We start from the raw sequence: 20,803 nt of genomic DNA, 5'->3' as shown, positions 1-20,803 counted from the left end.
GGTAAGGCCTATGTGAAGGGTTCGGCCCAATTTGGAAAATTGTGCCATATGTTGGGTTTTAGCCCATTACTTGATTATTGGGCGTTTGTAATGTGAGTTGGACCTTGGGCTTGGAACCTAATTATTAATCGGGTATTGTTTGATGTTGACAGTTCGGGAAGCTGTCAACCGGCAGCTGGATTTTATCAGCGGGACTTCAGCAGTGTCAGGTGAGGTCCTCACTATATCAACAGGGTCTAAGGCACCAATGCCAGCCCTTACCGGATTCGCATCCAGGTTTATTACATGACATGTTTATTGATTTACATCCTGGTAATTAGGATGGTTGTTATGTTAGAGATCGGTTAGATCGATATCCTGATTGTAGGGTGGTTGCTATGTTAGTGATCGGTTAGATAGGTATCTTGGGTAAAGGATGGTTGCCATGATTAGTGATATGTTAGATTTGTATTCTTAATTGTTTATATGTATGTACACATATTTGTTGGTTTGGGGAAAAGGGTTGAGGCGGGTCCTGCTGTGTGCAGTAGGCCAAGACACCCTGGGTGGACCGGGTAGACTGCAAGCCCGGGCAGGGCAAATCTCAGGTTGAAGGCCCAGTGAGCGGTCCGGATAGGATGAAGGCCCGAGGAGGGCGGTCCAGATGTGCTGAGGGCTCAAAGAGCGGTCCAGATAGACTGAGGACCGGGATTTGGTCCAGTCAGACTGATGGCTCATTATGTATGTTGTATTTGTTTGCTTATATGTTTATATGATATGGTTATATGTGTATGGTGTTGGTATTTTGGGGGTAATTCACTAAGTCTTCGAGCTTACATTTATCGATTATTGTTTCAGGTACTTCTGATGATCGCACGGAGGCGAAGGCGTGATCGAACAACTCCTCATATTTCATGATTTCTTTATTTGATTCTAGGGATACTCTAGTGATTAAACAATTCTAGAATCAAACTGTAATAAGTTAATAGTTTTAAATGTTTTAAAAAGTTTTAAATTGGTTTGAATTTTATGGGTGTTACAAGTTGGTATCAGATCCTTGGTTTGAGTAAATTTGAGGAAACACTCATGTGTCTCCAGTCTCAAACTAAGGACATGATTTTAAAATGATTTTTTAAATGGTTTTCAAAATACTAAAGGAGGATGTAAGTGTACGATCAGCTATAGCTCGCGGATAGACCCCAAAATACCTTGCAGATTTTTTGATATGATAGAATAGCATGCTAGCACTAGGCTAGGGATCTTCAGGAATTGCATGATATAATTGCCTGATTATATGATGCCTGATAGCCTAGGGTTTTCCTTATATGAAATTGACATCATTATTTTAGTTACTTAGTGTATGCATCACGACTGTACATTATTAAGATCTTATAGCCTGAGAATGTTTGGTTTGGCTTTATTTCATGCTCCTTGTCTGGTTGTGGGCTTAGGGTATGACCGAGTTTTCTAAAGTCTATAGGGTCCAGCGTTATGTATGGTTAGCATACACGAGGGCTGCATGGTTGGTGTAAGTTTTATGGGTGGGCTGTGTGAGGCCGGGAGGCCGGTTATGAGATATTTAGCATTCATTTAAGAGTGAGGATCGAGCGCTCTTAATGTTTATGTATATTGTTACAGTGTTGTGGATACTTGAGACAAATATGGGTAGGTGTGGAAGGTAGTATGGGCTCGTACTACTGAAAGCACATGATCCATACGCATATCAAGGAAGTCACAACCCCTAGGGTTTAGTTGGGAGTTGGTTCCCTGTCATTATATGGATTATCAGAGATCTTTCTGGTGTATCACCAGAATGGTGGTTACGAGACGTCTTGAGATCGGATCCAGGTTAGGATCGGGAGTTGGCAACCAGGATAGGCCAGCATTGTCAGAGGACCGTGTTAGTGAGATCATCCGGGAGGAGGTGATCACTGTTGTCAGGGGACATTTTCCGGAGATTTTTGGGTCTATTAAAACCCCCATGGTTGAGTATTTCGACGAGCGCTACGCAGTCATTGCCGAGACGGTTGCCGCGGCAGCTATAGCAGCTGTAACGATGGTTGGGGGAGGAGCTGGTCGAGCTTTTCAGTACCGGGACTTGCTATTTGGACATATTCTGATGAGAAGAGGGTTGCAGTTATTTGTGATCAGGGAGATGTTCTGTACTCGTTACATTCCGCAGGTTGATCGGGAGAGGCTAGCACAGGAGAGTCTAGATTTGAGGCTTCGGGGGTTTTGCTCGAGGATGGAATGTGACCCCGGGGGACTCTAAAAAGGAGTGATGATTATGTTCAGCTGGGGTTTTGCAGCTGGAAGTAGACTGGTTAATTGATGGATTGGAATGTCGTTTTATAGGGAAATGATTGCGCCTTTTCAGTTTTTGAGCTCTAAGAAGTGAGCAGACTTGGGACCCCAGGATCAGGTTGTAATCCAGCTCGGGGTTAGTTGGTTGCTCAAATTGGCGACAGTACATTAGCGCTGGTGAGCGAGGGTGGGTCGATGTGGCATAAGTATTTTGTGAGGTCCGGTTCGCCTTGGATCTCTTGGATCGGGCGGTAAGGATTGATTGTGATCTATTGCACTTTTGGGATTAGAGACAATGTATTGGGAGTAGTTTGTGACATACCCATTTTTAAGGACAGAAAAGACCGATTTTGTTTATGCTTTATAAAAATCAGAGTACCTCTTTTAATAAAATGTTGCGGAATTTGTTCCCAATAAAACATGATAAATACGTTATCAAAGCATTTCCAAAGAAATGTATATTTATTCATTTTAAAACATTTGGGATGTCATTGTCAATACAGAAACATAAGCATAAACAGAACTTACATTCATTATCACTAGTGATTTATATCTCCTTAATCTCTCAATGTAATGTGACGTCATATCAACACCTGTGATATAGATAAACTGAGTGGGTCAGGTTGGCAAACCTGGTGAGTACATAGGGTTTTCTATCCATAATAATATAATTAATATGTTTAAACATCAAACAATCAACCCAATTACCCATCCCAATTATCTTATTTACTCTTAAGGATATGCCCTAAGAATCAACTATTTCTTATTCATTCATTCCTAAGGATTATCCTAAGGAATAGGTACGAACTCCATCGTTTGTCAATGACACAACTGTCAGGCACAGCTGCTAGTTCTATCTCTTAGGCGCAGCTGCAAAAATTGTGACATTCTCAATGAGGCGCTTCTGTCGGTATTGTCCTTTAGACGCTACTGTCATGGTTATAATGTTCTCTATTAGGCGCAGCTGCCGATACTATCCTTAGAGCGTAGCTGCTAGGATGTTTATCGTAGATGTAAAACATCTACAGATTTTGGTGCAGCTGCCAGTGCTCATCTATAGGGTACTAGGTCTATTGTTGCCAATGTTCATCTATAGGGCACTAGGTCCATATTACTAATGTTCCTCTATTTTAGCCTTCATCTCTCATCATTGATCTACCCATGTTTTATCCAACATATTTTGTAGATATAAAATACATATACAGTTTAAATCATTTAAAACATGTATAAAATCGTTCATCCAGCATAGACAGCAAGTACTCAGATAATATGCAGACATAGCACGTAATTTATATAAAATACTTCATATCTATGTGTAAGATGAAAGTAACTATGCACTCACTTGATAAGGTGGTGACTCGGTACTCAGACAGCGCTTCGTTTACTTTAAAATAATTTCTTTCGACGAAACCTACTACTATTACCACTAGATTTTAGTCTAATATTTACCGTGACTAATTATTAGTCTTATTATTATTATTATTATATAAACTTTTAAACAATACTTTCCAACCACTAGGGGCCAGACATAAAACACCGGAGGGCAGGACCATTTGGCATATAGCACTTCTGAAATCCAACAACCCTATGCGGCCATTTAAACCATATTCTCTGTACCGCGAGTAGTTAAAAAGATATTATAACGACGCTTATATAAGTCATAATAATAGCTCAAATTTTTATTATAAGTTCATAATAACAATACTAATTTTAAATATAAACTATATTTAAAATAGGGTAAGCATAACTTACTTACAAGGGGATTTAAGCTAGGAGTCGGGCTCTGCAGCGGCAGAACTTTGTCGCTGAATCTTTCTAAGAAAGATTCGTGCAGCGCTTCAGTGCTCACCTTACTATACTAAAACTACAGAAAGAGATGTCAAATCACAAGGGACCGAAATGCTCGTGGGATAAGAAAAGAAAGACTCTTGAATCAAGAGAATGGTGCAAGAAATATGAGAGCCCAAGCCTCTTATTTATAGTAATAGAATTTACAAAAACTACCCTCCATAATTACTTAATGACCTTATAGTTATATAAACGACTAAACACCCCTTCATAGTACTATTTTAAATAGATTTAACGATTTTTGTACTAAACTAATGTCGAAAATACTCAACAATAGTCTTATAATGACCGCATCGTCAATACCTTTCTAATGATATATACATTTGTATATATGTGTATACGTATATATGATTTACACTTTATTTTAATACGTAAATATGCTATTATATTTTATAACTCGTTCATATGGACTCCATTTTTGACGTTCTTTATATCCACACGTAGCCGGACCATACCCTACAACTTTTTTTTAGACTCCGTCGGCTAATTTTGACTTTATTTTTAAAGTTATATTTTTAGTAGGTCGGGACAGGATTGGTCCCTTAAAAATTCATACTTTTACATACGGACTCCATTTTTGTCTGTCTTTTTGTTGTTGAGTTCCTATTAATGATATATTCAATTCTCATTTAGGTCGCATTGGCCAAAAACCGCTCGATCTAAAATTCGAATTCCGGGTTGTGCACTCTTATGCTAAATTTTAAAAAAAATCATAACTTCCTCATACGAAGTCAGATTTGGACGTTCTTTTTATGGACGCTCTCAGCTTAACATATTCTTCGACTTTTGTTTAGATTATTAAGGCTAAAAAGTCCTCCATCATAAATTCACTATTTACGTCTCCCGGTGTCGTGCCGGTTTTGCCGTAAAACTTCGACGGGCCATATCTTCTTCGTTGTAACTCGGATTTCGGCGTTCTTTATATGTACGGAACCCTTGAGACATATTCTACAACTTGGTTAATATTATTTATTCTAAATAATCTTTTTTCGAAAAGTCGTTTTCGACCCCTATTACCTCTAAATTGACTAGCCCGGATATACAGGCATTACAATTATCTCCCCCTTTGGATGATTATGTCCCGAAATCATCAACGAAACAGGGCTCACATGATGACTCCATACGTTATCTTTTCATCCTAGGTAATAATCGTAACTTCGATGTTGCTTTGAACAAGTTTCTAACTCTTTGACTCCTTGACTGCAAGCGGTGCTTGATCTCGCACTTGCTCCCTATCTCACGTTAGACTCCAAATTATGACCTTAAAGTCACGGTCTCGATCCATAATGGAGACTCCTTCTTCTTCTTAACAAACTTAAGATAAGTATATTTGATTACTACAATAGGTCGATGTGTCATGTTCTAATGACCTCTCATCGTATGGTGCAACACTCAGACTTAGGTCTCTTAGAGTCAAATTCAAGAACAGACTATACCTTCCTTCATGTTCTAATGTGATACAATCATATTTCAACATGTAGCATTTCTAGCTACCAACTTCTTTAACAATCATCACAATACTTCTAATGATCACCTTGTTTAGCTTTCATTTTAATCTTCTAGTTTAAGTCAGATACTACATCGAACTTGGTTCTCTAAACCACGTATCAAACTCATCTTAGTCGGACTCAATTTGATATGACCACTAGGGTAAGAATAACAACAATCTACTTAGTCATTACTGAAACGATGGTAACGACATGCTTGAATAAAACGGAATCAATTATTGGCTTCTTGGTAACCTTGTGACTTTCGCTGATCCAAGCGTGAGTCCTGTGCTTCCGGTAGTATATGCATCTACTACCTTTCACACCTACTCATACTCATCCCAAGTATTCTCTCGCAGTCCCCAAGTGTCACACCCCCAAACAAAGGATGGCGGAAACATCCGGGGGTGCAGGACTTCATGCACAGTATCACAACAACGTGTATAATAGTGCTCAAAGTAAATACAACCATCATAAATATAATTGAAAAAGTTACACCAAAGTATATGTTTACATGTTTCAAAATCAATTACATTATGATGACAAAAATAAATGGTTGATGGTTTAACGTCCCATCCTCAAAGCGCTGAAGTTTTCCTGTTTCACTGATTTCCTGAGAATACAAGTAGTTTTGAAAAATTGTCAGCAATTAAGTTGGTGAGTTCATAAGAGTTTTGTTTGAAGTAGAAACCGTTTTCCCTTGTAAAATCGATAAAGTTTGATTTCCAAAAAATCCAATATTTACTTAGTTAAATGTGAACAGAATATTCCTATATGATGTGTTAATGAACCCTAGAATGACCCGTAGATTTCCCATATAATCGTCCAGCGTATATATGTTATAAAAGATTAAAGTTAGATAAAACGTTGAATATAGTGGGTCTGCCCTAGGTCCACAACCCAACGAGGAACAGGAGATGAGGCGGGCCCCACCAATTCTAAGCCAATCGAGACCAAATTCTTATACGACTCTAGCATATACGCTCAACGATTATAGTTGAAGTCTAACAATTCTAGATGAAATATAGTTTTAATATCATAATAACTATTTTGTGAGAACCCAGTACTTTGGAATGTACCTCATTCATATGAAAACCCGGTACTTTGGAATGTACCCCATTTATATGAAAGCCCGGTACTTCGGAATGTACCCCACTTATATGAAAACCCGGTACTTTGGAATGTACCCCACTTATATGAAAACCCGGTACTTTGGAATGTACCCCATTTATATGAAAACCTGGTACTTTGGAATGTACCCCATTTATATGAAAACCCGGTACTTTGGAATGTACCCCATTTATATGAAAACACGGTACTTTGGAATGTACCCCACTTATATGAAAACCTGGTACTTTGGAATGTACCCCATTTATATGAAAACCCGGTACTTTGGAATGTACCCCATTTCGTGTGAAAACCTTTTGTAATGTAAATGATCATAAACTATACCTATTATGGTTTATCAAAATGTTTGAAATGTATATGCAACCTAACTATACTTATTATAGTTTAGTATGTTTATTTGTGGTGTATAAGAACCCTTTCTATGTAAGTCAAATGTATATTACAATATAGCTGTGTTTATCTTGTTTTGTTTTGTACCAATGGTTATGATGGAGGATTCTTATAAATTCTATAAGTAATTTCCTATTATATAAATATACCACTACAAGAAATACATGTAATATATGAAATCATCAAAGATTTAACACTTTGCTCAACATGTTACAAAGTGTTTTGAAAGTTATAAGTTGTTAACTAACTCTTAACCTTTCTGCACTATTTTAGAAAAATCATACGAAGTCGAAAACTAGATCCGTAAATTCTGAGAGTTCCTAAAATGTGCCTAGTTTACTCATAATTTTTATCATGATTTTTGTAAGCCTTTAACTTGTATTAAAATGCTCATATTCACAGACTGGTCCGGATTTGTGTTTGAAAAGACAGGCTGTTTTGTAAAAATCACCATAAATTGTAGGAAAATCGTGTGGAGATGTGCAAGTAGTCATTTTAAAGCTAAGAAGTGGAACTACTTACACCTAAAACAGTTTGAAAACTAAAATGTTGATGTTGTCCAAAACGGTCCGTGAATGGAGTCCAACTTTTCTGATGAAAGCTGTTAAAAAATATTAGTTATGTTCTTGGTGTTTGAACTTGTATTCCCCCCCCCCCCCCTAAAAACTTGAGAAAACATGAAAATGTAGTGGTATGAACTCACCTTGAGTGATTTCAGTAGATGGATGTTGGAGAAAAGAAGTGTTCAACTCAAGAACACTTGGGAGATGCTTGAAGATTTGAGCTAACAACAAATATGACGATATTTGTGTAAGCAATCTATGATTTGAGTAGAAGGAAGTGAAATAATTACAAGGAGGATGATTTATACTTACCAAGAGAAGAATCAAGCTTGAAAATCAGCCTTGGAGTTTTGAAATAGAGAGAAAAAGTTTGAGAGGAAAGTTGTGTTGTATTTTTGGTGAAATGAGAGCAAGTGAAAGAAAATGACGAGAGAGGATGAATGTCCAGCTCTCAAAAACATGGGAATGACTTGTGAATGAGGTAAAAAGGACAACGATGTGACAAGGTATGGTGGGGAGGAGTGTGGGTTAGGCATGGAGTGGGTATGGGGGTTGCTTGTGTCATAATACAAGGATAAGTCAACACTCAACCTTTGTACTTCACCCACTCTTCTTGGATAAGGTTTTATCCTTAAAAAAACGTGATTAATCATTAATTAAGGGTCCTTATATGATAAAATAAAGTTTTGGGTGAAAATCCCGCATTAAAACAATTAAAAACGTAGCTAAAATGAAGTCGTAGTCGAAAACCGGAAAGAAATGAACTTCCAGCGAGGCTTCTCGGAAGGGGGCCGAAGGTTCGGTCCATTCTGGTGCTAGGTCCGAAGCGAGGCGAGACAGCAGGGAGCGAAGGGCAGGTTCGGTCCGAAGTCATCAGGAGCGAAATAGACCTAATGAACAGTAGCTTCGGGTTCGGTTCAGTAGCCTTCGGGTTCGGTCCCTAAGAGGACTTTCGGCCCTAAGAGGGGTTTCGGCTCCTTAAGAGGGGTTTCGGGTCCTTAAGCCTATCTTACTCGTTTTTACCCCGTTTCAAGCCGTTTTTGACCCGGTTAAGGGTCGGAATGACCCGAATGACTTCAAAAAGTTACAGGAACTGTTCAGAGAGATTTGGGAGAGATTTCACAGTCTTGGAGAGATTTCTCATACAAAGAGATTTTTGGGAGAGATTTCACATTCTTGGAGAGATTTCTCATACAAAGAGAGTTTTGGGAGAGACTTCACATACTTAGAGAGATTTGGGAGAGATTTGACATATGTGGGGAGATTTGGGAGAGATTCTCGATAAAGAGAGATAGAGTGAAAACGATTGAGAGAGATTTGATTTCTGACCTTTTTGAGTGTTCGGCTTCGCAAAGCGAGGTCCGTAAACCCCGTTAAGCCTTTTTTAAGGATCTTACACACTCCCGATGAGTATGGTGTTTTATCGGTTTGGCTCACCACGTACTACAGTTTTAAGTTAAGGAGATCTAGATGTACGCACTTTTCGATTTATGATCTCTCATGAAAATAGCGAGTTGTTTAGTAATTACATAACGTAAGCCCTAGTACACAAGGGTTAGTTGAGTCGACCGGTTTGACTTGTTGACTTTATTTGATGTTGAATTGACCAGAATTTGACGGTTGTCACACTAAGTCCCAAAATCACAAAACAATTTAACACATACGAGTGTGTCCAATCATAAAAATTTCCCTAGACTCTACTAGGACTTCCTCCATGCGTATCTTCAATCATCAATTCTGCTTCAACTCAGTTGGTGATGTAAATTCCAGATGATAGGAAAACTTTAGGAATTACACCAATCGTTCTATCATCCCACCAATCAAATGTGTACATTCAGATGTACTGTACTTCTCTAGACGTACTGTTATTTTATCAGACATATTCTAAAGGCAAGATACCTCTCTTATGATATCTTCTGATAGGTATCATTCACTATTGTAATCCATCTCATTTCCTCTATTTTCTCAGTCTATCATGGTTCGCACCACTTCCTGAACTTCTACCATTGTGATAGGTTTGGGTGCAGGCACAACGACCGATGCATGATCCATCACATTCTTAGGCTCAGGTTGTCATCTTCCTCAGATATTTCCTAGTCTGTCTTCACCATGACGTTTTGTACACCCAAGTAGATGTTCGGTGTACCGAGGCGAGAATTTTAAGATAGCAAAGATTTTATTTACAATAGACGTTTAGATCTCCTTGTCACACCGAAAAGTTATATGCCAATTCTAATACCGTAATCAAACATTTATAAATCTGAACACATAAAATTTCTAGATCCGGTCGGCAACAGACCATAGATTCGAACAAATAATAGCATATAAGGTATCTTTATAGCTATAACATAAAACATTTAGCACATAAAACATTTTAGGTATCTTTCCTAAAATAAACTAGTGCTTGTGTCTAAAATATAGCAGACACTCATCTCACAATCATCGCTTAGCATTCTAAGTTTAAATCTAAATATTTCCTACAAATTCCTAATTCGCTTAAAATAATGCTCTGATACCAACTGTGACATCCCCATTTTTACGCCAGAAAAGACCCATTTTGTTTATGCTTTATAAAAATCATAGTACCTCTTTTAATAAAATGTTGCGGAATTTGTTCCCAGTAAAACATGATCAATACGTTATCAAAGCATTTCTGAAGAAAAGTATTTTTATTCATTTTAAAACATTTGGGATGTCATCGTTAATACAAAAACCTAAGCATAAACATAACTTACATTCATTATCACTAGTGATTTATATCTCCTTAATCTCTCAATGTAATGTGACTTCATATCAACACCTGTGATATAAATAAATTGAGTGGGTCAGGTTGGAAACCTGGTGAGTACAAAGGGTTTTCAACCCATAATAATATAATTAATATGTTTAAACATCAAACAATCAACCTAATTACCCATGCCAATTATCTTATTTACTCTTAAGGTTATACCCTAAGAATCATCTATTTCTCATTCATTCATTCCTAAGGATTATCCTAAGGAATAGGTACGAAGTCCATCGTTTGTCAATGACACAGCTGTCAAGCACAGCTGCTAGTTCTATCACTTAGCGCAACTGCCAAAATTATGACATTCTCAATGAGGCGCTACTGCCGGTATTGTCCTTTAGACGCTACAGTCATGGTTATAATGCTCTCTATTAGGCGCAGTTGCCGATACTATCCTTAGAGCGTAGCTGCTAGGATGTTTATCGTAGATCTAAAACATCTACAGATTTTGGCGCAGCTGCCAGTGCTCATCTATAGGGTACTAGGTCCATTGCTGCCAATGTTCATCTATAGGGCACTAGGTCCATACTACTAATGTTCCTCTATTTTAGCCTTCATCCCTCATCATTGATCTACCCATGTTTTATCCTACATATTTTGTAGATATAAAATACATATACAGTTTAAATCATTTAAAACATGTATAAAATTGTTCATCCAGCATAGACAGCAAGTACTCAGATAATATGCACACATAGCACGTAATTTTCTATAAAATACTTCATATCTATGTGTAAGATGAAACTAACTATGCACTCACTTGATAAGGTGGTGACTCGGTACTCAGACAACGCTTTGTTTACTTTAAAATAATTTATTTCGACGAAACCTACTATTATTACACTAGATTTTAGTCTAATATTTACCGTGACTAATTATTAGTCTTATTATTATTTTTATGATATAAGCGTTTAAACAATACTTTCCAACCACTATGTGCAGACAGGGGCATAGGGGCCAGACATAAAACACCGGAGGGCAGGATCATTTTAGCATATAGAACTTCTAAAATCCGACAACCCTATGCAGCCCTTTAAACCATATTCCTCGTACCGCGAGTAGTTAAAAAGATATTATAACGACACTTATATAAGTCATAAAAATAGCTCAAATATTTATTATAATTTCATAATAACAATACTAATTTTAAATACAAATTATATTTAAAATAGGGTAAGCATAACTTACTTACAAGGGGATTTTAGCTAGGAGTCGGGCTCTACAGCGGCAGAACTTCGTCGCTGAATCTTTCTAAGAAAGATTCAGGCAACGCTTCAGCGCTCACCCTACTATTTTAAAACTACAGAAAGAGAAGTCGAATCACGAGGGACCGAAATGCTCGGAGGATAAGAAGAGAAAGACTCTTGAATCAAGAGAATGGTGCAAGAAATATGAGAGCCCAAGCCTCTTATTTATAGTAATTGAATTTACAAAAACTACCCTCCATAATTACTTAATGACCTTATAGTTATATAAACGACTAAACACCCCTTCATAGTACTATTTTAAATAGATTTAACGATTTTTGTACTAAACTAATGTCGAAAATACTCAACAATAGTCTTATAATGACCGCATCGTCGATACCTTTCTAATGATATATACATTTGTATATATATATATATATATATATATATATATATATATATATATATATATATATATATATGTATACGTGTATATGATTTACACTTTATTTTAATACGTAAACATCCTATTATATTTTATAACTCATTCATACGGACTCCGTTTTTGACGTTCTTTATATCCACGCGTAGGCAGGACCGTACCCTACAACTTTCGTTTAGACTCCGTCGGCTAATTTTGACTTTATTTTTAAAGTTATATTTTTAACAGACCGGGACAAGATTGATCCCTTCAAAATTCATAACTTTTACATACAGACTACATGTTCATCTATCTTTTTTTTGTTGAGTTCCTATTAATGATATATTCAATTCTCATTTAAATCGCATTGGCCAAAAACCGCTCGATCTAAAATTCGAATTCTGGGTTGTGCACTGTTATACTAAATTTGAGAAAAATCATAACTTCCTCATACGAAGTCAGATTTGGACGTTCTTTTTATGGATGCTCTCAGCTTAACATATACTATGACTTTTGTTTAAATTACTAAGGCTAAAAAGTCGTCCATCATAAATTCACTATTTACGTCTCCTGGTGTCGTGTCGGTTTTGCCGTAAAACTTCGACAGGCCATAACTTCTTCGCTATAACTTGGATTTCGGCGTTCTTTATATGTACGGAACCCTTGAGACATATTCTACAACTTGGTTAATATTATTTATTCTAAATAATCTTTTGTCGAAAAGTCGTTTCCGACCCCTATTACCTCTAAATTGACTAGCCCGAATCTATGGGTGTTACATAGTTGTAGCCCGATTTAGGGCAGAGGTTGTTTTAGCTACTATAGTTTAGCTATGGACGATTGAGTTGGTGAGTGAGTCAGGATGCGAACCTTGAATGACGTGATTTCTACAGCCTGAGAGCAGGAAACTTGTTTGGAGCATCTTGGGAAGAAGGGTATTATGTGGGAGGTCTACAAACAGGGTCCCACATGATGGTTATTCGGCATTGTCAGGATTCAGTGGTTTTAGGAACCGTTATTGATGGGTGGATGAAGGCTCCAAAGGACATAGCTCGTTGTTGAGGTATTAGTTGGACCATTTATCCTTTGGTTTTCAAGATTGAGTGTGGGATCATTCAAGCATTAGGGACTGTCGGTTTCACTAGGATTCAGGAAGTGTTGAGCTAGTTCTTAGAAGTGTGTGATCATTTGGGATTAGATAGTAATGGAGCAGTAATTGGTAAGATTTGGTTGTTATTGGATCAATCGTTTGGAAGTGAGAATGATTGGGAATTCTCCAATTTTCATGTACTGTGAAGACTTAGTCGAATCTTAGTGGGGGAGAATCGTCCCGTGATAAAAAAGTAGGAGCGGTTTTGGATATGGGATAAGTTTTGCATCGTTGTTAGGAAGGAAGACAGCCCAAGTGGCTGTTTGGTTTGAGGTTTGTGTGAGTTGGTAGTTCGGTAAAACTCCCCAGCTTGTGAATCACATCTTTTCGGTGATTGATAGCAGAATTTGGGGAATCCAGTTGGGGTTCTAGTCATGAGATGCGTTCAGTTCGGGTGTTCGGTCAAGTGTGTACTTGACTCTAAGGGATCTTGGATTGATAGATTGAGGGTTTTGTTAGCTGCAAAGGTGGTAGTACATTCGGCACGGATGTGTGGGTTATTTAGCGTATGTGGTAGATATGTGGGTCAGAGATCAGACCACGGTTTCCCAAAAGGGTGGGCGATCAACATAAGGTCTAGAGTTAGGCCGAGATTATAGTCCGCATATTGGATCAAGAGTTCGAAACCCCAAGTGGGGGAGAACTGGCTATATGGGAAAGGGCACCATGATGGGCCCAAGTTTATACACAACAGACTTAGAGCGGCCCGAATAGACTGAAGACTAGCGGGGCGTACCAGTCAGGCCGAAGGCTCGGTGAATGGTCCAGACAGGCTGAAGGCCAGGAGAGGCGGTCTAGACATGCTGAAGGTTCTAATAGTGGTCCAGATAGGCTGAAGGCCCGGAGAGTCGGTCCAGTCAAGCTGAAGACTCTATATGTAATCTGTTAGATTTAGCGATCATTCAGTATGGCAAGTGTTGTAAGATTGCGAGGTAGTTGTAGCATTCCTAAATTCTTTCAGATTATTAGGCGAAAGTGAACCAGTTCGCAGAATTGTGGGTAGACCACAACATGATTGGAATCAGGAAACAATAAGTCGTTGGAGACCAGGCATGATGTAAGACTATAGTTATTCTGGAATTGTTTACTTTTAGTATTTGATTTAATGGTGACAGGTCGTTAGGCTGTTATGATCAGATGGATCAAAAGGATTGATGGAGCCATGAATGGCGATGCAGCTAGGTCATTTATTGCTAGTCGAAGTTTCCTTCGGGAATTATATGGAGCGACTGTAAGATCGCTCGTTGGTTCAGCAACTGGGCAAGGATCTGGTATTCTGAATGAGTTTTCAATCAAGTATACGTGTACTGCAGGGAGATTTGGTATGTGACTCTGCCTTCTAGTAGGAACCTCACGTTATCAGAAGTGAGTAGCCAGTTGGGAGTTAAGTGCAACGAATTCAACAATGACCCAGTGTGGGCGGTCTGTCAGGACCAGACCATCTCGAGACTTCAGATTTCAGATTGAGTAAGGTGGTCCTAATGCGGGGAATTCGTTTATCTTTAGGTTTTAGAACCTCGCGAGGGATGGTTACGGTTGCCTTTGAAAGGCTAGGGTTATGCTCCTAGTTGTGGCCGTGTTGCTCAAGTTGTCTGGCATGTAAGGGATGATAAGAAAAGATTTCGAGGACGAAATCAAATTTAAGTGGGGAAGAGTTATAACATACAATTTAAAATAAGATAATTAAATAATAAACTCGGGACCCGGAGAAGTAATTTTTATTATTATATAATATTATAATAATCTGAAACCAAATAATAATTAGCTGGGAGTTGGTTTCGAGAAGCCAAATGACAAGATTTGAATCTCCAGGGGTTAAAGTGTAATTTTCGGATTTAATTTGTAAATATTTTCATAAGTCAAGTGGTGTTTGGTATTATTTGAACTTAATATGTAAGGATTTATGGAAGCATGGACTAAAGAGTGAGTTTTGGACCTAAGATGAGAGGATTTTGTAGAGGAAGGGCTAATTGGTAACATTTTTTACTTTAATTGTTAGGATTTTCAGAAGGAGTGGTTAAATGGTAATATTTGGATTAATTTGAGAAGAATAAAAAGGGAGGGACTAGAAAAGTAAAATGTGCATAGATTTGAAAGTTGAAGATGGGTTAAACCCGTCACCCTCTTGTAACTCCGTGTGTGTGTGTGTGTGTGTGTATATATATATATATATATATATATATATATATATATATATATATATATATATATATATATATATATATCTTATAAAGCTAACATTTTTCTTGAACCTCATGCATTTGAAACTCTCAAGACCTTTCAACTTATACAAATTAATTTATGATTAATTGAAATAGCATCATTTGTAACTCTTAAAAATCTTCAAATCATGCTATTTAATTAATAAGTTAAATGAAATATTTAGCCTATATAAGAAATTTGTAGATTACATATTGCATGTATGTCAACACAAAATGATAGATTATATTTGTATGATTTGAAGAGTTATGTGAGTGGTTTCATGGATATAATAAAGCAATTACAACTTTTCAAAATATAAATTCATGTAAACTCAAATTTGGTGCAACTAAAGTTTTAGATATTAACCAAGTAGGGATGTCAACGGGGGCAAACGGGGCGGGGAGTGCATCTCCCGCCCCGCCCCCAAAATTTTCCCGTTCCCCCACCCCTGCCCCCGCCCCCGGAATGTTCAGCCTTCCTACCCCCGCCCCCGCCCCTGAATCCCCTTTATTACCCCCGTCCCTGCCCCCGTTCCCCCGCCCCCGATTGATTTTGGGCTACTTTTTTTTGGCTAAAAGAAGTTGTTATTTAGGTTAAAAGAAGCTATTTTTTAGATAAAAAATAATTATTTATAGCAGAATTTTATATGTTAAAAATAAAAAAAGTTATGGCATTTTAAAAAATTATGCTAACAACTTAAAAACATGTTTTTTGATGAATTTTGGAAGCTCAAAATCATGTTATTGTTTATTATATTTATATAATTAATATATGTAAATATATGTGTAATTTATTAACGGGGTCCCCATGGGGATTTCGGGACGGGATTGCCTACCCCCGCCCCCGCCCCCGAAATTTAAACGGGGGTTAACCTTGCCCCCGCCCCCGATTTTTTTTAAAAAAATCCCCCAAACGGGACGGGGCCCCCACGGGAACGAGGTCCCACGGGACTTTTTGACATCCCTATAACCAATGCTCAAATTAAGGTATGTTTGTAAAGGTATACTTGAGATCATTTTTTAAGTTTATATGTTATGCATCTTTCTATAATCATAGGATGATGAAGTGGGATTGACAATTACTTCTCATGAGCTTTTGGTAAATCAACCATCAAGCTATTTATCAGTTAGAGAAAATAACTTTGTTAACATGTATCTATCTTTATATTGTCTCTTTTTTTTTTATGTTAAGAGAATATATTTTAAGTACTGGAGAACATTATTCAACATGTACTTTATGCTATGTATATACTATGTTAGTTTCTATCGCTTATTTTGTTGTAAATAACATCGATTGAGTTTTTTATAATTGATTTTGATGAAAGAACTTTACAATTATTATTCCAAATTGTTAGTGATAATGACAAATTAGAACGAATGATTTTTAATATGATAATGTATTTATTGCTGAAAACCAATAATTATGTGTGTTATAGAAATGAATTGTTTATATTCTACCAAAACTTGTACGGATGTACCCAATTTTAATGTTTATAGTAATAAAAATAAATTATTTTATTACATTTGTCAATTTCTTTTTTCTCTATTCGTTTTTTATCGTAAAGAAAAAGTAAAATAAATATAATATTAATATTTTCATAAGACAATATACGTGATAAAAATATATTCAGCATGTACTTTATGCTATGTATATACTATGTTAGTTTCTATTGCTTATTTTGTTGTAAATAACATTGATTAAGTTTTTTATAATTTATTTTGATAAAAAGAGTTTACAATTATTATTCCAAATTGTTGGTGATAATGACAAATTAGAACGAATGATTTTTAATATCATATGTCTTTATTGTTGAAAACCAATAATTATGTATGTTATAGAAATGAATTGCTTATATTCTACCAAAACTTATATGGATGTACCCAATTTTCAATGTTTTATAGTAATAAAAATAAATTAATTTATTACATTTGTCAATTTCTTTTTCTCTATTCATTTTTTATCATATAGAAAAAGTAAAATAAATAAAATATTAATATTTTCATAAGACCATATAAGTGATAAAAATATGCCTCAAGTGTAACACTCTTCCTCCCCTAACCTACTCTTAACATATTTTTTTAAGATTAGTCGCAGTAGATAACAATTATTATAATTTTAAAATTCAAATCACCATTTTATTTGGACCATTCATTATCTTCCAATATTTCATAGCTGTAAAGAAAAAAAATGAAAGTACAATAAAAAAAATATGATAGTTTTTTGTAAATATAATGATAAAATTTTCAAATAAGTAGTTTTTAATTAGTAAAAAGTAATAATTGTTTAAAATAAGGTAAAACTAAAGAATAAATTATATTATATTAAAAACTCATTTTTATTTGAAATAATAATAATAATAATAATAATAATAATAATAATAATAACATATGAAATAAAAATTATTCAAATAAATTATTTATAAATTAATTAAAAATACCTATACTTTAAAATAGTTTTAAATCAAAACCTTAATTCGATTTGATTCAAACACAACTTTTTACATATTTCTTACCGTATACTTAAATTATTATAATATTAGTTACAATTTAGTATAAAAATTATTATTTTAATAATAAATATTTATAATATTCTTTTTATAACATATAATTGTTCATTTTTATATTATATTATTAGGCACAAATCAAGAGTTTAAAACTCCCACTACAGCTCAATAGTTTTTTTTATTTATTTTAAATGTAATTATGATTTCAAATTTAACGTAATTTGCCTTTATATTTTTCACTTCATTCAAAAGTTTTTTAAACTTATGGTTATTAATGTGCAATGTTTTTGTACTTTCCATTTATTTGTTTTACACATTGTAGTTATATTAGTAGTATATAAGTAAGTTTTGATTAAAAAACATATATTTGAAAAGATTTGTGATTCAACATGAAAGAGTTGAAAAAAAAAATAAGTTTTGTTGCATTATTGGTTAATTCAACACATTTTTTTTATAACAATGTTTCTATATATATCAAATGTATGTTGATTTCTAAATATTCATTTTCAATGATTTATAAGGGTTTAATAAGTTTTGTTTGATGTAAATGTTATAATGTTGTAGTGTTTTTATTTTATTAAAAGCTATAGTGTTTTTCATACTATTTGTTATTTGTTTTATATACACATCAGCATACGTTTTATATATAATTTCCACAACTTAAAATGTTCTATAAAATCATCAAAAGTTTTAGTATTTACTTTTTTCATACTATTTTGTTTTTTTTTATATATATTGAAATCAATATATGTTTGATATATAATTTACACAACATAAAGCGAACTATAAAATCATGAATTAATAGTGAAAATAACTAATGATATAAATTTATTAAAATTAATAAAACTAATATGTTAATATAGAGTTTGTTTTGCTATTGACATTGGTTTTACATGTATAAGTATTAAATCATAATTTGTTAAATGTTATTATTTTAATTAAATAATTATATTCAAGCGCAACGCGCGAGGATTCGACTAGTATATATTCATCCTAACCCACATGCAAACCCTAACCCTAAATTTAGTTTTATAGCCGCCACCCTCCTAACTTTCGGCCGCCGCCACCCCGATTGAGACCCCAACCACCGGAGCAACCCCTCCTCGTGCTCGCCCTGACGCCGGAATGACAAAGTTGTGTGGGTGACCACCGCCGCCGCTCGATTAGGATGCCTTTCTGTCTTCGTCGCCAACATGGAAGCCCTCATCCGCTGCCGGGAATGTAACAAACAATCGAGAACCACTAGCTGAGTCCAGCTCCGCTATAGCTGGCCGATAGCGCCGCTGCTGCCACTGCCTTGTGCCGTTGCTACTCCAATACCATTAAGCAGTGAACCGCCGTATCCTCCTTCTTCTGCTGCTGCTACTGATGTAGTCGTTGTTTCAACGATGGATTGCCAGTGCTGCTAAGCTCGGGTGTGCGTGCTTTTGTCGTGCCTCGCAAGCTCGTGGGTGACTTGGGTTGCAGATTATGATAGGGATGCTCGAGGGACAGAAAAAATCGAAGACAAACCACCATGGCAGCCGGCCATGGTGGCTGCCGCCAACGACATTGCCGCTAGCGCTGCTGCCTGTTTTCCCGTGTCGCCACTGTCGCTAGGTGGGTGGCCGGAATCCTTTGTATAAATTAGAATTACGTGTGTTGTTGGTGTTTTTTGATGGCTGAAAAATGGAGAACCCACCATGATCGCGAGCCATGGTGGCTACCACCATATAACACCACAAGGGTGGCTGTAGGTGTGTAAATTTATTGTTGTGTGTAGCTTAGTGTGTGTGTGTGTTATCGATATTGCATTGTAAAACTATAATAGAGTAGGAATAATGAAAAGAAATGCTCAAACCACCACCGTAGGGTGGTGGCTGCCGCCTCCTGCCGCCACCACCGCCGTGTAGGGCGGTGGTGTGCCTCTTTTGCATTTTTTGACCTCGTTTGGGATGTTTGGACAAAATGGGCCCAATGAAACCCTAGTGGGCCCAATGAGACCTTAGTGGGCCCAAAGAACCCTAATGGACCCAAAAGCCCAACCATTTGATTAATGGGCTAGCAATGGGGTTGGAAACCCTAATTAGGGTTTGAAAACCCTAATGCCATGAAACCCTAATTTTGGGATTGATCGGGACTCACACTTGAATTAATTATTAAACTTAAAATATTAAATTATAATCATGGGCAATTTAACCTAAGGCAATAATGGACTTAATGAATTAAGTTGTTAATGGATTAAGTCCTTAATGGGTTAAGTAGGAACAGTTAACCCTAATCGTCATTCATGTGAAACCCTATTTTCAATTGGGCCTTGAGTTGGGCCTTCCTTTTGGGCTTTGGTAATTGGACTATGGATGGGCTATCCAAGAACAAGTTAATGGACCAAAATAATTAGATGGGCTTTAGGGTAAGGCCCATGTGAGAGAATTGGGCCCAATTTGGAAAATCGGGCCATAGATGGGCCATAACTAGGCCTTTTATGATTATGTGATATTGGGCCATGGGAATACCAAGAGTTTGGACAAGAATAATTGAATAGGCCTTAAGATAAGGCCCATGTGAAGGTTTATGTTGGGTTTTGGACCATTACTTGATTATTGGGCCTTTGTAGTGTGAGTTGGATCTTGGGCTTGGAACCTAATTATTAATTAGGTATTGTTTGATGTTGACAGTTCGAGAAGCTGTTAACCAGCAGCTGGGTTTTATCATTGGGACTTCTGTTGTGTCAAGTGAGTTGTCCTCACTATATCAATAGGGTCTAAGGCACCAATGTCGGCCCTCATCGGATTTGCATCCGGGTTTATTGCATGATATATTCATTGATTTACATCCTAGTAGTTAGGATGGTTGTTATGTTAGAGAACGGTT

The 20,803-nt window shown here is 36.3% G+C and overlaps 1 long non-coding RNA gene across 1 annotated transcript; it reads left to right on the top strand.

Annotated features, from left to right (window-relative positions):
- The first annotated feature begins 282 nt into the window (after positions 1-282).
- LOC122198026 (uncharacterized) lies at positions 283-1,004 on the top strand. Its single transcript, XR_006191832.1, has 2 exons — positions 283-720; positions 838-1,004. It is a non-coding gene; the product is annotated as an uncharacterized LOC122198026 (long non-coding RNA).
- Positions 1,005-20,803: the final 19,799 nt, after the last annotated feature.

The sequence above is a fragment of the Lactuca sativa genome, chromosome 5 (assembly GCF_002870075.4).
Source record: "Lactuca sativa cultivar Salinas chromosome 5, Lsat_Salinas_v11, whole genome shotgun sequence".
NCBI lineage: Eukaryota > Viridiplantae > Streptophyta > Magnoliopsida > Asterales > Asteraceae > Lactuca > Lactuca sativa.
This window is presented reverse-complemented; position numbering and strand designations above follow the sequence as displayed.